General features: G+C 40.0%; 2 long non-coding RNA genes across 4 annotated transcripts; one reads left to right on the top strand and one right to left on the bottom strand.

The window, feature by feature from the left end:
- Positions 1-933: 933 nt before the first annotated feature.
- LOC127755127 (uncharacterized) lies at positions 934-3879 on the bottom strand. Of its 3 annotated transcripts, none has more exons than XR_008012963.1 (4): positions 3504-3879; positions 1601-3327; positions 1058-1218; positions 934-991 (listed from the first exon to the last, which is right to left on the bottom strand). It is a non-coding gene; the product is annotated as an uncharacterized LOC127755127 (long non-coding RNA). The 3 variants fall into 3 exon arrangements; XR_008012964.1 differs by having other exon boundaries at positions 934-1218; positions 1601-1685; positions 3244-3327; XR_008012962.1 differs by having other exon boundaries at positions 934-1218.
- A 3789-nt stretch (positions 3880-7668) lies between these two features.
- LOC127755585 (uncharacterized) lies at positions 7669-9187 on the top strand. The gene is made up of 4 exons (XR_008013048.1): positions 7669-7741; positions 7983-8053; positions 8143-8224; positions 9124-9187. It is a non-coding gene; the product is annotated as an uncharacterized LOC127755585 (long non-coding RNA).
- Positions 9188-17036: the final 7849 nt, after the last annotated feature.

Here is a 17036-nt window from a genome sequence, read left to right as displayed (position 1 = left end):
TATAGCATAGTAATTATTTGATATGCAAACTTTGTTTTAAACAATATATTGTTGCTGTTAGGTTTTATTATAGTTTTTTTTTTCAAACAGTGATTTAGCATTATTATCTCGCATAAAGATGAAGTGTAGTTGGCTCGTAGGAAAAAAATATATTAAAGTGCATAGGAAGGGAGTTGAACCCAGAACCTTCCATAAAAGACCAATCCCCAATAACCAACTAGTCAAGCATGTATTTATCTTTGTACTTGCAAACTATTTTACTTATTTGTGTTTTGTTAACCAATATTTGAGAAATCATATAATTTTGTTATTTTCACGAACACATGGTTTAGCTAGTGAACTAAATGAAAAAAAAGAATAGGTGCACTATCCAATATTTTTTTTACGATGATAAAAAAAGAATAGGCATATATGCGTGCTACAAATACCATAACACAGTGGAGGCACAAATTTGTTTAGATGAGGTTATGGGAAAAGCATCTTTGAAATATATTCACATACAAAATTGCTTGCAACATACTCGTAGCTAACAATTCAAAATGACAAGGCCCAATTATTTGTGCGGAACCTTGCCCCCGGTACAGTGTTCTTAAAAAAAAAAACAAAGGACCCTTGCTACTCTGCTTTTGATTCCCGCTACAGCATGTACTTTTGATTTTTTTTTCTCATATCATGTGTACTCAAGGATCTCAGATAATTGTCCATAAACAGTGGACTTAATTCTAGTTATACACTCTTTATCACTAGTAGAGTAGCAAAACAACAAGGAACAATATCTGTTGATCAATACAAAATACATTCACCATGGTAAATACAGGGTAGAAAAGTTGACATGATTACATAATTATCAATTTGGTTTTACAAAATCAAAAGCGCCGGCTATGAAGAATATATATCTTCGTGTGCTACCAAGAGACCTGAACAAATTAATCTAAACAAAATCTACAAGCCTTCACTTATATTTGCCACCTCGACAAAACCAAAGAATGACCTGAAAATAAACAGAGGGATATCAAACAGATGAATATATGTATCTTTTGTACTGACAATTTTACACCTAAATATCTTCCTGCAACAATGGGTGTTGTGTTTGGAAAGCCAAGCTGTGGCTGTGGCTGCAGCAGCCACAACACATTTGCTGCTTGCGGCACTATTGCTAGCTGTTGGCTGTGCCTGTAGCCACGGCTGCCGAACAGATCCAATATTGATACTCCCTCTCTGTTCCATATTGATCATCATATAACCAAAAGTCAGAAATATTTCATAAAGTCATTGTGCTATATTTACTTGGCAGATTGTAAAAGAAAGCTAATGAAGTATACTTAGATAGAGAGATGCAAGCTTGGTAACAGCTATAGGCCATGTTCGACGAAACAATTATACCATCATCTAAAAAGACTGTATTTAAACATGGTATTCATGAAAAATATCATCGGGTTCTTTAATAATCATCGTTTGCATCCAAATGTCAGCGATGAGCTAAAGCAATGAAACTTGAGCTTTAGTAAGAAAAAGTTCATACAAGCAAACAGGGGTAAATGAAAGCAGAGATCAAATTTTGAAGTAAACAAAATTTATGGATACACATAAGGCACCTTACCAAGACGTGTTTTTCCATGAAGCTCTGACCTTGTATATCTCTCATGAACTCTTCTGCTTTTTGTCTGAAGGGTCCTGTGTGGTGTCTTTTTATATATGTCATGTCATGGAAAGATAGAAGATCATGTTTGCTTATTTACTCAATAGGACTAGAAAATATAGCCTGAAAACATTTCAAACATCTCATGCTGCACGCTTTTTCATTGGTTGTATAGATATATAGCTCGTGAATAAATACATATTACTATATTATCATAGTTGGTGACTATTCAGGAAGACATGCCAAAATACCATATTGTCTACAATGGGACAATATGAAATTCATGTATCATGTCCCTAACTCCATGTGGATCTGCAAATGGTTTTTTTATGCTCTGGCAATAGAAGTACTTTGTGCACATTCCACTAGCTTGAAATTAATTGACAATATTACCGACAGAAAGAAAACCAATAAGCTAGCTGCAAACTTACATATTTCAGAAATAACCTTGTTACTAGAGAAAGACAACTCAATTCCCATATTGAAGGTAAAAAATAGTGGAGAGCTCCATAAATATAGATAAGCGTGCATGATCCAAAATGAAAAGGTAAATAACACTGATTATTATGAAGGAATAAAATATGCACCACATAGATCTATCTCATCATGTGGTCATCAAGGTGTTATACTTCTCAGTTGGGAAAAAAAATCAAGAGCTAATAAACCAATCTGATGGGAAAGGATTGCTAAACTGTGAGAGACACAACCCGGCCAAGAAAATAGATGTGCTGTTCATGAATGTTGATCTCATCCAACAGCAGACGGTGATAGACTATCGGTGGATAGGCTGTTGATGAGAATAGAAGTGTCTATACTTTATTCCACATTTTCTGATAAAAAAATGCCAGATTTTACACTATACGAAACATAACTCAAATCAGCACTATGACAGAATTAAAAATAAGCATCTTGGTTAGCCATTTAACACCACTGGTTCCCTTTTTAAACGCTTCCATTGTTCCTGTCTAGCCCATTCACCTCATTTTTTTAGCCCAGTAATATAGTTCTTTATTCATCCGAAAGTATGTAGTAACGTGTACAGTCAAACAAATGAGTTTTAAACAATGAAGGAAGAGCATAGTTCTTTAAATTACTAATGCATGAAACTAGATTTAGTGTAAGCAATGACATGCAAAAGTATGTGCGTGTCCTTAATCTCAACCTGGCTTTGCACACTTAACAAGGACAGTACTTTTTCTTGTGGTGGAAGATCACATAATGTGAATTATAGGAATTGAAATAATCCCTGCTTGATGTTCAGCAGTAGTTCATAGGCTTATTTATCCCATCCCTTTCATTTATAACTGAAACTCGGAAAAAGAATTGAGGTATTAGAACTGTAGGATGAATCAATGTTTTTTTGTTGTACTGATTAATACTATGTTTGGCATTTGAGTTATTGTTTGTCGGATCAGATGCTATCAATTTACAGCACTTTGAAATAATGGTCTACTTTTATCTCGAATACTCTGGGCCATTATTCTATATACAATGAACTAGAGGGTAACTAATAGCGAATACAAAAAATGTAGTTTAACATATCATTTATGTTTCCCATTAAAAAAATCATCTCCCTTTTGTACCAGATCAGATAGTGTTCTCACCAGTCCCTGCAAATGTTCATGTCCACATCGCATCTGCCAGTGCCAGTAGATGCAATTAACCTTCCTGTGATTAGCTAATTGGACCTGCATATATCCACAGAAGTCACCTTGGATGTGAAACAACAAGATACAACCTAGACAACTAGAACATGATTGCATTGGTGTTTTAAAAAAACCAAACACTTGATTTTGCACTGACAACACAAGTGCTTGTGTGAACAAGGAACGAACGGAGATAAAAAAAAAAAAGAAGTGCTAACCTGCCGTCGTCTGCAGTTGATTACATCGGGGGCTTGATCTGCTCATCGTCAGGAACAAAATCACCAAGGAAATCGATGGTGAGGCGACTACTGCTGCTGCTGTGCGCGCATAGGGGATCCACACCATGGACGTATACGTTGCGACGCGCACACCGCGTGGGCGGACTGGATCTGGGGTTCTGGCGACAAGCGACCAGGGCTGAGGAACTGCCACACCGGGTATGGTCGGCCGAGGCTGCAGGGGTCCGTGCCGGGGGAGCCGGCCGGCTGCCGTCCACGGTGAAGCTGCCGGCGAAAGATACTGGAGAGATTGGAAGAGGCGTACTGGGAAGGAGATGGGATTTATTGTCTGGTACGATAAGGATATATTAACCGCTCCCGAAACAGGAGAAGAAAACCCGCGGGGAAATTGAGGGAGAAAACGAGGGAAGATGATATTTTTGGAGCGAACAAGCGGCAGAGATTTTTTTTTTTCAGGAAGGAGAAAAATTGATGAAATGGAAGTCTGACAGGATGGAACCATAATTAAAAATTAAATTAGTTTTTTAGATAAAAGAAATGAATTAGTTATGACTATTTGAAAGTGGAATGCACTAGAGTTTTTTAGCATGTTATCAATAAATTCCTTAATACATGTAAAATTAAAAAGAAAAATCGTACTTTCAAATGATAGTTCATTTTATTTTCTACTAAATCAAATCATAACCTATTGCATATTAATTTCTTGAGTAAATTGCACATTGGTCTAGTTATATTTACCAAAGTTCTAGTTTGGACCATCCTATAGACAATGTTTTCACTTTAGGCTAGGTCTTACAGCAAAAAATTTCAGTTTGGACCAGTGGCTCACTTGTCAGCGAGATTAGGAGATAAATGGGCAAGCTGGGAGCCTCCTCTCTCCTTCCAACTCTGGAGCACAGCTTCTCCACCGTTTGCTATGCCCTGCCCCTAATTCAACTGGATATGTCAATCACACGCGAAACAAGCTTCATGTCAATCCCATGCTAGAGCTGGGGAAGAAGAACAAGCACTTGTCCCCTAATGTTGTTTCATTGACCTTGATTCTGCCACCGTCAGCTTCATGGCCATGGCCGTCGTCCCCAACTCTAACGCCTTTCCTTCCAATAACCACTCCGCCACTCACTTCGCCGGCGCGCTTAATCTCTATTCTCTAGCCAATCTCGTCAGCCCCTTGAGCTACTGGACAGCAAGGGAAAACAACAACAGAGCAGTGCCTGCTGCATCGCCCTTCTCCTTGGCTAACCCCCATCGTGTCCCCTTGCGCTCAACTCCCAACCAGCGACAGAAGTGGCGGCGGCGAGGTTGCGCATGCCCTTGTGGGAGGGAGAAGATGTCTGCTCATCCAGATGGGCTCAAATCCTGGAGCCTAGCCCAAAGTGCAACTCTTGGCAAATATATATGGTGTTAAGTGAAAATTTTGACCTAACCCTAGCGCAATGTAAAACATTGGTAAGAAAAGGCAGACCATTGTGAAATTTACTCTAATTTCTTTAAAATTAATGCTATTTATAATTTTATCAAGATTTTCCGTACTACTAACTTATAATAAAACCATATCATGATGTATCAACAAAAGTACATAAGCTTTTATTTGAAATACACAAAAAAATTATTATTTTCCAAGGAGAATTTAGAGAGTGGTAACATAACTATGTGACTAAATATTCTAGCTTATCCAAATTAGACATGATATATTTGGTTTTGGCGTTGATAGCGGAGTTATTGGAGTTGTAGGCTACCTACTACCTTAGCATGTTCGGGTCTAATAAAAGTTGTTCCGGATAAAGTACGCATGAGACATGTGAGAGTAGGACAAATATGAGGATGACTTATTAGAACGTACTACCTCCGTTCAGGTTATAAGACTTTCTAGCATTGCCCACATTCATATAGATGTTATGTGTCTAGAATTCATTAACATCTATATGAATGTGAGCATGTGTGTCTAGATTCATTAATATCTATATAAATGTGGCCAATGCTAGAAAGTGTTATAATATGAAACGGAGGAAGTACGTATAATGGACAAATATGATACGACACATGGGAACATGAGGAGATCGATTAATGTGGCACGTAAGCATACAGGGGAGCAGATCATAACAATATGTGAATTAAGCGAGCATAATCATTCACTCCCTTTAATCGTTGGAACTTGAAATGTTCATGGTTTGGATTAAAAATGCCTAAACTTTACAAATTTAATTGAATTTTAATACAGTTTGATCATATAAAGATGATATTTCTATTGTCTTGCAAATGTAATATCATAATCTCATAGATGTATTAGATTTGGTGAACTTATTTTAATAATTATGGTGAAACTCACACTAAAGACAACCACGAGGAAATCAATCATCTTTTTTTCACGGGACGGTGTCTCACATTACATATATGAAAATTAATCGTGGACACCATTTTTTTTTTAAAAAAAACAATATGTGATGTCTTATTTCTTTTCCAAAAGTATCGTGTCAATCTCAAAAAAAAAATATCTTACCAGTTTCTTAAATAAAAAAATATAATGGATTTTTTTAAGAGGGAACAATCTTCGCAATTTTTACCGCACAATTCGGCTGCATATACTACGCGCCAATATCTAAAAGAAACCCCCCCCCCCCCCGCCAATCTCCAATTTTTTCCCTCCAAATATTACCCAAGCAGTAAATCTCATATCTAACTAACCTTCTAGGCAACATATCCTATGCACACAGGCCCTCACGTGTACACATGTGCACACCAACTAAAAAATGTCACCAAAAAATCTAGAAAAAATCATACACATACTTTCAATTGTATTACACATAGGGTTAAAATCTTAACGTCAAATTCATTATATTTTAGCCGTAACAAAAAAAAACAAAAAATCTGACAGTTTTAAGGTTGCAATTTTGTCAGAATTTTATCTTTTTTGTTATTCTCTATGTAGAATGAATTTGAAGATGCGACTTTGCACGTAGATGTAATACTATTGAAAGTATATGTATGAATTTTTCTAGAATTTTTTGTGATAATTTTTAGTTGGTGTACACGGTGTGTACATGTAAGGGCCTGTGTGCATAGGATACGCTCCCAACCTTCTAATCTCTCTCTACAAGAACTGCCACCAGAACCCGAATTCCTCTTTTCTCGTGGACGAGCAGGACGCCGCGCCTGGGTTCCCCATCACCTCCGAGCTCCCTTCCCATCTCCTCCAATCTCGAATTTGCAACTGCCCAAGCATATCAAGCGATGGTTATCCCCATAACCCGGCATCTCCCCTTTATCAAGACCCCAGATTGCATTCGCAGACGCGAAGATCCAGACCCTCTTTGATTGCTGCATCCTTGTTGCGTGCCCATGGTGAGCTTGCTTGAAGTTTCAATAGGTTTGTGCCTCTTATCACGAAATCTTTCATGCTTATTTCTCAGTGTCTGAAGAACTAGGGTTTAATTGGATGGATTGATCTGCTCTTTGGTGTACAAATTTCCTATGACCTCATGTATTTGATGAATTTTCTGTTCTGTGCCAGCTACTGTGCCACCGCCGCCGAGCCGTCTCCTCCCCATCCCGGCGGCGCCTTCTCCATATCACAGAGCCCCGGGACTGTGTCCGCTCTGCCCCTGCCGCCTCCTCTACTTCGACCGCATCCCCGTACTTCTTTATTTTATTCGCTTATTTTGTTGCTTAACCATGTCGGTGGCTTTTGTGTTCCTCCCCATCTCGGTGTTGCAGATGCTCGACCGTGTCCTCGATCTCACCAAGAAATTAGGCAGCTCGAAATCTCTCTCATTTTTTCCCCTTCCACATCGATGGATTGATTTCGTTCTCTAGGGCGGAAAAGATTCCATCTTGGGCTAAATTGACGGGTTTATAGATTATTCAGGGAAGGGAAGATGTTGGTTACTTGATTAGTGGATTGTGTTTTGTTAATTGCATTGCAGTAATGATTCCTGATTTACAGAGTGAACCGATTACTGATGAGCAGTTCAAGTTACGGCTGGAAATAATGCAAATTCTTAAGGAGGCTAGTGCACTGTCAACATAGGCAATTTGTTTACCCTTCTCCTCCTCTCTCCCCTAGGATTCAGTGACTTTGGTGTAGTTGTTCTTAAAACCAGTTTTTGTTCTCCCCTATATCTGATTCTGTAGCTGCTTGTGCTGCAGGCCCTCAACGTTCGCTCAGGCCGCAAAACTCAAGCATCTGGCCGCTGCTACAGAAAAGGAACTAGCAAAATGTAAGAGTTGAACTTTTGGTGTGTTTGTTCCTGTGGTTTGTTTTCTGTAGCATCATGGAAGTCTCTCCTCCTATGTCACCTAATCCTTGAAGCACAGCTGATTTTTATTGAGAGAATAAGAACATATCAGTGTTGATACCATTTAGTATTTCATTAGATTGCTATAAGACACCATAATCTGCATGAAGGTGCAACTACAATCAGCTACATTGAAATTACTCTTTTTCTTATGTCCATACAGGCCAACAGCAGGACAACAAAGGGAAGCAGTCTTTATAAAACCAATTTGGACGAGTTCTGTTGTTTACCTAGGTGCTTCATGATGGACTTTGTTTTTGTTCTTGTTTTATATTAATCATGTACACTTTCAGTAGTGGCTCATTAAATCCATCTGATGATAGATTCTAATCTACGGTTTGCTCATTCTATGGTTTTGGAGTGCTCATGTGACTACTGATCCCAAACATCTTCTGCAGCCTTTTGGTATGTTAATTCTTCTAGTTATTATCTATTCATGATTCGCTTGTTACAAAGCCTTGCTAGTTGCCTAATGTTGTATGGTATATTGCACTTCACCAACATTTTATCTATCAGGAAAAATGTGGTGCTTACTTTGTAATGGCATTTGCTAACAAGTTTCTGTTAAAAACATAAATATATCTTAGAATTTTATGTTAAAAACATAAATATAAGCTTCTGTTAAAAACATATGCATACATACATATCTATCTATCTTAGAAGTTAATGTTAAAAACACATATATATCTTAGGAAGATGGGTCTGTTTTCCCCTTCCCACAAGGCCGCAACATAATGCACGCTCCTTTCTAATCATATCATTGCCCTTTTTTCTTGATAAACTATGGACATTTGCAACTTTATTCTAGAGGGTATTCGGTTACTGTTTGTGGTTTAATTCTGCAGTTTATTTTGTCTTCTTTGACTGAACAGATTTTATTTATGGTGCCACATGTTTCATCGTTGGCAATATGCTTGCAATTGAATTACTCCCTCTGTTTCACAATGTAAGTCATTCTAGCATTTTCCACATTCATATTAATTTTAATGAATCTAGACATATATATCTATCTAGATTCATTAATATCAATATAAATGTGGCAAATGCTAGAATGACTTACATTGTGAAACGGAGGAAGTAAGTGATAATGATAAAAAAATACTGACTGAATTTCTGTTGGCGTTTATTAGGAATCATTGGTGGTACCTGACAAAACATTTGTTGAGCAGATTTTTAAATTCTGGGATTATTGTTAAACTCTGATAAACACACTTTTATTTGCCTAACTATCTTTGCATATATGAAGTACATCTACATGAGTTAAGAGCACCCAGTTCTCTGGCAAGCTAATTCGCTCCTTTCAGGAAGAAGAAAAGAGGGTACTCTTGAGGAGATCCTCTGCCTCTAACAGCATACCTGATAAATAAGAGATGGTGGTGGTTAGGCAAGATGCATTTTGTGTGCAGAAAGCACTCTGTCCAAAATTGGTACTGACCATTGTATGACAATGTATTAATTCTTTTTACTATGTTAGATAGTTTAGAAAATGTGGTTTGAATTAGAATATGTCAAAGGATTTTATTTTTTAGCACAACACCTGTAAGGCACTAAATTATTCTATATGTTCATAGCTGCGAATTAAAAAGGATGGCAATAGAAGATGGCGAAATCTTCAAGAACTTCATTTCAAGGGTATGGTTTGTCTTTCTGTTATAATCCATTGTATCACATTTGTACCAGTACCCAACGTTTGTGTGTTAAACACCCTGATCAGTAACAATATATAAATACAAATGCAGAGAAAATTTGGGGTTTATCGCTCTTCTCAGTTACTTCACATAATTGGAACGATCATGATCAAGAACAGTAGAAAAAATGAACAACTACAGAATTTACAGGAACTTTAGAGACCAAACAATCTGATCCATTTTAATTAAAGTGAGATATTGATGTTTTTTATTTGACATTTATCGTAATTGTGAAAGATGATGGATATTTTATCTTCATGTTTTGGTACACCATTATATTCCCTGCAGGTACTCCAATGTAAAAGAAAGAAGCAAGTGATTCAGGAGTTGCTTCATATTGACAAGTCCATATCCAAAATGTGGCCACGATTGCACGTTCCTCGAAGCAATCTGACACATATGTATTGCTCATGGGATGCATAAAACAAAGCCAAGCAGCAAACATTAATGGTTTATGAAGGATAACAGGAAATTTATTGTTCAAGCTCTAAATACTAATGGTTGAATTATCACGTCTTTGATATCTGATCGAGAGACAAGGACTTGATGAAGACAAAAAGCAAGGATAACAGGACAAGAATTCCATATATTTGCTAGTAGGAAGTTTAAATGTTTTCTTCTTTTTACAAGACATGCCTATGAATTTGTTTGTTTTGGATGTAATGGGAATGATGTAAACGGTATTAATGTAAATCTCTATTGCAATGAAATATATTATAATCAGTTTAGTCAACTCATGATTATTTTCTCTGTTGTGTATTTATTTATGCCTTTTCCCTTTTTCTGTAGTTTTGAAACATCATATATCAATCTCTCTAAATTTATTGATATTGTATGAAATGCACTATACCAGCTCCCATAGAATTCCATATAATCATATGTTGCAATATAGGAAAAAAGATGTTACAAATATGTTACCAAAATTAGAAAAGGATGTTACTAATAGTGTTGGTACAATGAGAAAAAGGTGTTGCTATGGTCTATGGTAACACATAAATGCATGTTGCTATAGCTTTGCTGTAACTCCTTTTTTTACTTACAGGAACATTGTGAGGTGTTACAATAGCCTGTACTGTAGTAACATAGCCTATAGTAACAGTTCATCAATGTGTTACTGTAGATCCTTGTAACACATTATTTGACATCCAGTAACACAAAATGGTGTTACTAAAACCCTGTCCTGGCGTAGTGTGACATGCAGCATTCAACACCCAGGGATCATCCGAATGGGCATCACCGACCCCTGGAATCGAGCTGACGGCAGAACGATGAAATAACACCATCCCGGCCCACTCTGACCTACCAAGTAACAACGTATGTTTGACAATGACGCTGGCTGAGAACAACTGAGGTTGCCGATGACGCCGTCTGCGGATGACTGCGAGATCGCCTGGATGATCCTCCATTAGAATAGAAATAGATCGATCTAATAGAAAACAAAAGGGAAGGTTCGATCAGCAAGAAAAATCAAAGAAACTTAATGGACTTACCGGAACGAAGCAAAACCGCCTGGGAATATCCCATGCACGCATGGACGAAGAGTTTTGCACCGTCACCTGGGAACAGAGTAGATGGATCGGATATATCACGCCGCCGGCGAGTGGACGAACTGCATGCCGGCTCCCGGCTATCGGTGGAAGAATAGGGCGCCGTTGTACCGACGTATTCGCTTTTCCGCTCTGGTGCTGTTGGCAACTTTTTTGACAAGTTAACAAGCACGATCGCAGCACCTTAAGCCTTGCGATAATCCTAGAGTCGTCAACCACCTCAATCTAGCAAAGAGCTAAACCTAGATGGGTTTTGATAACTAAACCGGCTAGTGGAGCCGATTTCTAGATAACTACCCGTCTCGTGGGCAAAACGGAAGGTTTTCAGGACAAACCTACAAAGAGATGTCGCACTCTCGCAGCGGCGTCGGACGGTTTACGGCGCAAACCGACAAAGATGGACAAACTAAGAGAAAACTAAAAGCAATATGAAAAACGATTCGATTGATTGATTGTAGATTGGTTTTTTACAATGAACCGGCCATGTCCCTTATATAGGGGGTTGGTCTTGCCCTCTACAGGCCCTTCTCCACGTCCAACTCGGGGTAGAAACTAAAGAAAACCCGAAACATGCTTTCCCGAGCAAGGAAACCTCGAAACCCGACGAAACACAGTCGGACTCGGACCTGCTGGTCAGACCGGCCACACACCGCCGGTCTGACCGGCCCTCAACCGGCGGTCTGACCGCCCAACACACGGCGGTCAGACCGGCCCACTCGGAAGAAACCGGTAGACTTCCAAATTTTGGCAATCTTTCCTATTTTAATCCTAGGTGCCAAATTTGGGTGTAAACACATGCCCCCCTATCTTTTTGATGAACAACGTGAATCTAAAAGCATAGAACACGTTTTTGGTCTTAGGACGATAACCCAATTACCGGCCATAGTACCTCCTAAGCGTCTTGCCAAATGCTCGGGAAGTATTTCTTCAAGTATTTCCCGTTAATCGCTCGCTGAAAACGCTCCCCTTGAAGTGTCTCCAAAAAGTACGCGTTCCCTCGAACAATGCCGCACACTCGATAAGGACCCTCCCAACTAGGAGACCACTTACCGAACTCCTTGGATCGAGTACCCAAAGGCAAAATTGTCTTCCAAACCAAGTCTCCAACTTGAAACAATTTTTCTTTCACCCTCTTGTTGTACGCTTTGGCCACCCTCTTCTTCTCTTTCTCTATCTCTTCCAATGCCTTCAAGCGCTTGTCGATGACTTTATCAAGATTGTCTCCCATCAACGTCTTGTAATCTTCACTTGACAAATCATCTTGCTTGATATAAGAGAACCAAGATTACCTCCACCGGTAAAACGGCTTCTTGACCATAAACCAACTCAAAAGGAGTGACTTTAGTGGCACCATGTTTAGATATCCTATGCGCCCACAATGCTTCAGAAAGCACCTCATGCCACCTCTTTGGGTATTCCTCAATCTTCTTCTTCACTAACTTCAACAATGTTTTATTACTCGACTCGGCTTGTCCATTAGCCTAAGCGTAGTAAGGAGAAGAGCTCAACAATTTAATATCATAAAATTCGGCAAAATTCTTCACTTCCTTAGACATAAAAGAAGCACCTTGATCTGTAGTTAATGTTTGTGGAATACCGAATCTATGGATAATATGCTTCAAAATAAAGTCAATTACCTCCGTATGAGTCATATTCTTCAAAGGCACGGTTTCAGCCCACTTGGTGAAGTAATCCGTAGCAACTAGCACGAACCTATGCCCCTTTGATGACGAAGGATAAATTTGACCAATAAAATCCAAAGCCCATCCTCGGAACGGCCATGGTTTGATTATAGGGTTCAACACGGTGACGGGCGCCAATTGAACATTGCCGAACCGTTGACAAGCTTCACATCCTCTATAATATTTGAAGCAATCATCAATCATCTTCGGCCAATAGAATCCCGCTCTTCTAAGCAACCAATTCATCTTGTGGGCCGATTGATAAGTTCTACAAATTCCTTCATGCACCTCTCCCACAGCCACTTTAGATTGATCTTCATCTAAGCACTTCAACAAGACACCATCTATATTTTGGCGATATAAATCTTCATCAAGCAATGTGTATTTGAATGCTTGCCGCCGAATTTTCCGATCAACCTTAAGTGTGGGATCTTTCAAATATCGAATCAAAGGAATTCTCCAATCTTCTTCTGCTTCCTGGGCACAAATGTCCGAATTCACAATTAATTCGGCCTCTAAATTGATTGAAACGTGCCCCCCAGCGCTCTGCCCAGAACCGGTTAGACCAACCACACAGGGCCGGTCAGACCGCTCGGGGTCGCCGGTCAGACCGGCGGCATGTAGCCGGTCAGACCGCCCCTGGTCACCGGTCAAACCGGCCACGCAATGCCGGTCAGACCGCCCCTGGTCCCCAGCTTTGCCAATTTCGCACAAAGATTTAAAAGCAAGCACCGGCTCCTCTAATATCCGAAATAATCCCTTCTTCACATTATAGCCAGATGCTTGTTGTGCCAAGTCATTTGCTCTAGAATTATCACGCCTAGCAATATGTTTAATAGCAAAATTATCAAAATTGGCAATAATATCCAAACATGAATCGAGGTACCTATTTAGTGATCCGTCCAAGCATTTGTAGACTCCGGCGACTTGTTGCACCACCAATTCCGAATCACCAAAAGCTTCCACGTACTTAGCTCCAACCATCTCTATGACTTGTAAGCCGAATAACAAAGCATTGTATTCGGCTTGATTATTTGTACAATAATATTCCAAACGAACCGATGCTTCATAACACATGCCATTAGGTGAAAACAAAATTACCCCTATGCCTTGACCTTCTTTGCAAGAAGAACCATCAAAATAAATCTTCCAAGGTATAACTTCAACTAGGCAAATCTCTTCCTCATAAGCAATATCTACATGATGGTCCACTATAAAATCACATACAATCTGGCCTTTCATAGATTTCAATGGTTCATAAGCCAAATCATATTCTATCAAAGCATATGCCCACTTGCCAATTCTCCCACTTAGAATTAGCCTTTGCAACATGTGTTTAATAACATCGGCTTGGCAAGCAACTATGCATGTACTAGATAACAAATAATGCCTCAATTTGTTACAAGCATAGTATAAGCATAAACAAAGTCTTTCTATAAAGACATACCTCGTTTCGGCATCCAAAAGACGGCGGCTCAAATATGTAATGATATATTCCTTGCCATCTTCCTCTTGCGTCAAAACGGCACCAATGACTTTGTCTTCGGAGGCAATATATAACCAAAAAGGCTTTCTGGCTTTAGGCGCTCGCACAACGGGTGGAGTAGACAAATATCTCTTCAACTCTTCAAACGCCTCTTGTTGTTTTGCCCCCCAAGTAAAATCGGCTTCTTTTTTCAAGCGAAGTATAGGAACAAAAGCATCGATTTTACCCGCTAGGCTAGAAATAAACCTTCTCAAATAATTCACCTTACCTAGCAACTTTTGGACCTCCTTCTTACATGTCGGCGCTTTGAAATCACGAATCTTTTCTATCTTCTTAGGATCAATCTCAACCCCTCTCTCATGCACCATGAATCCTAAGAACTTCCCCGCCGACACACCCAAAGCACACTTAAGTGGGTTCATCTTCAAACCATACCGGCGCATCCTCTCAAAAGCTAACCTCAAATCTGCTATGTGTCCTTCCATACCATCCGATTTGACAACAATATCATCAATGTAGATCTCTAAGATAATACCTAGCAAATCATGAAAGATCAAATTCATTGCCCTTTGATATGTTGCACCGGCATTCTTCAACCCAAAAGTCATGACAACCCACTCAAACAAACCAACAAATCCCGGGCACCTAAAAGCCGTCTTGTACATATCCTCTTCTGCCATAAAGATTTAATTGTAGCCGGCATTACCATCTAGAAAGCTAATTACCTTATGACCCGATGCATCATTAATCATCATGTCGGCTATAGGCATAGGATACTCATCTTTGGGAGTGGCTTTATTTAAATCTCTAAAATCTATGCAAACTCTAATCTTACCACTCCCCTTCTTCTCCACCGGGATTATGCTAGAAACCCACTCCGCATAACGACATGGCCTAATAAACCCCGCCTTCAACAACCGATCAATCTCCTCTTTGACTCGGTCATATAGCAAAGGATTAAAACGACAAGGCGGTTGCTTATAAGGCCTAAAACCCGGTTTAATTGGAAGCCGATGCTCAACAAGCTCACGGCTAAGACCCGGCATCTCATGATATTCCCATGCAAAGCAATCAACATATTCTTTAAGTAGCTCGATTATCTTAACCTTATAATCGGCTCTCATATTTTTGTTTACAAAAGTCAGCCTTGGTTTGGTTCCATCACCTATGTCTACTTCCTCCAATGGATCGGCCGATGTAAACCCTTGTCCAAGCTTCTCCACTTCATCAAAATCTTTAACAATTTCACTAATATCGTTCTTTGTAGACCGATATTCTTGCACCCTCTTTTGTAACCATTCTAAATTAGCCTCCTTACTCATTATACAAATTTATATGGCTTAGCCGTGCTATACTAGCCGGCTTTACAGAGATAGGTACAAATTTGCCATCGGAGATACTAATAAAATCGTAGCTAGAAAGATCCTTCCCCGATAAGCATTGGATATTCCCATGGCGCCACTCAAAAGTAGCATCGGCCATTGCAACCTCGGCCGATGTATCCGCTTGAACAATTTCAACATCATCGCTGTCCCATTGAATTAAACATTGATGCAAGGTAGAAGGCACACAACAATTGGCATGAATCCAACAACGACCCAAAATAACATTGTAGTTACCTTGCACATCGATGATGAAGAAAGCGGTTGGTAGCGTCTTGTTTCCCACGGTGAGCTCCGCCGAAAAGATACCCTTTGCCTCCGTTGGTTCACCATTGAAACCATTGAGAATCATGTTGGTCTTCTTCAACTCATCATCCTCACGCCCCAACTTCTTGAATAATGAGTACGGCATCAAGTTCACCGCGGCACCTCCATCCACTAGCATCCTAGAGACCGGCTTCCCATCAACATGGCCTTTGAGATAGAGAGGGTTCATGTGACGGTTTGACTCATCGGGCTTCTCAAAAACTGTGTCTTTAGGACCTAATGAGAATTGAGCAACCTCGGCTTCATCCATAGCACAAAACTGCATAGGCAACATACATACCATGTTCATATTCATGTCTTCTTTTAGAGATGATTCACCTTTATCAACCGATTGTTCCTCCTCCTCTACAACAACCGGTTTTGCCTTCTCTATGGACTTATGCCTCCACACCGGTGGTGGTCGCAACTCATTGAACCTTTTATCTCTTTGCTCTTCGGCTTTTTTCTCTCTTATCTCTTGAGCCCGAAGACGTTGCAACCTTCTCTTTTGAGTAGCCGTCAAATCCTTAGGCATCCATCTAGGATCCGGCTCTGTTCCAGGAGGTAAATAATGCCCTCTATTAACCTTGTTTGAAGACGATGAAGCCCTCACATCGCCCTTTGCAAACCTCCTATCAAACTGGCGCAGGAGCCCGGTCAGACTGGACGTAGACCACCGGTCAGACCGGCCAGATGTGCCGGTCAGACCGACATTTGGCGCACGGTCAGACCAGCCTGAGGCGTCGGTCGGACCGCTGTCGGGTCGGCGGTCAGACCGGCCTGATGGCCCGGTCAGACCGGCCGTATGGCTGCGGTCAGACCGACCAGAAGGCCTGGTCAGACCATCCGACTGCGATGAGCTGGTACCGGCCTCTGATTTTTTGCTTGAAGACTCTCCAACTTCATCTCAAGAAGGTATTGACACATCATGAGACCCCACTTTGATGGTAATTACTTCCGAAGTCCTTATCTCCACCTTGATGCGCTTTCTTTCCCTCTTTTCTTCATTAGCCCGATTCTTACCATATAACCGGCCGTTGTTCGGTGAAAACAAACGCTCATGAATTAGCCTCCTCGGTCCTCCCCACCCTTGGTTGAATTGCATTGGAGGGCATGTAATAAGGAT

Source organism: Oryza glaberrima, chromosome 11, assembly GCF_000147395.1.
Source record: "Oryza glaberrima chromosome 11, OglaRS2, whole genome shotgun sequence".
Lineage (NCBI taxonomy): Eukaryota > Viridiplantae > Streptophyta > Magnoliopsida > Poales > Poaceae > Oryza > Oryza glaberrima.
This window is presented reverse-complemented; position numbering and strand designations above follow the sequence as displayed.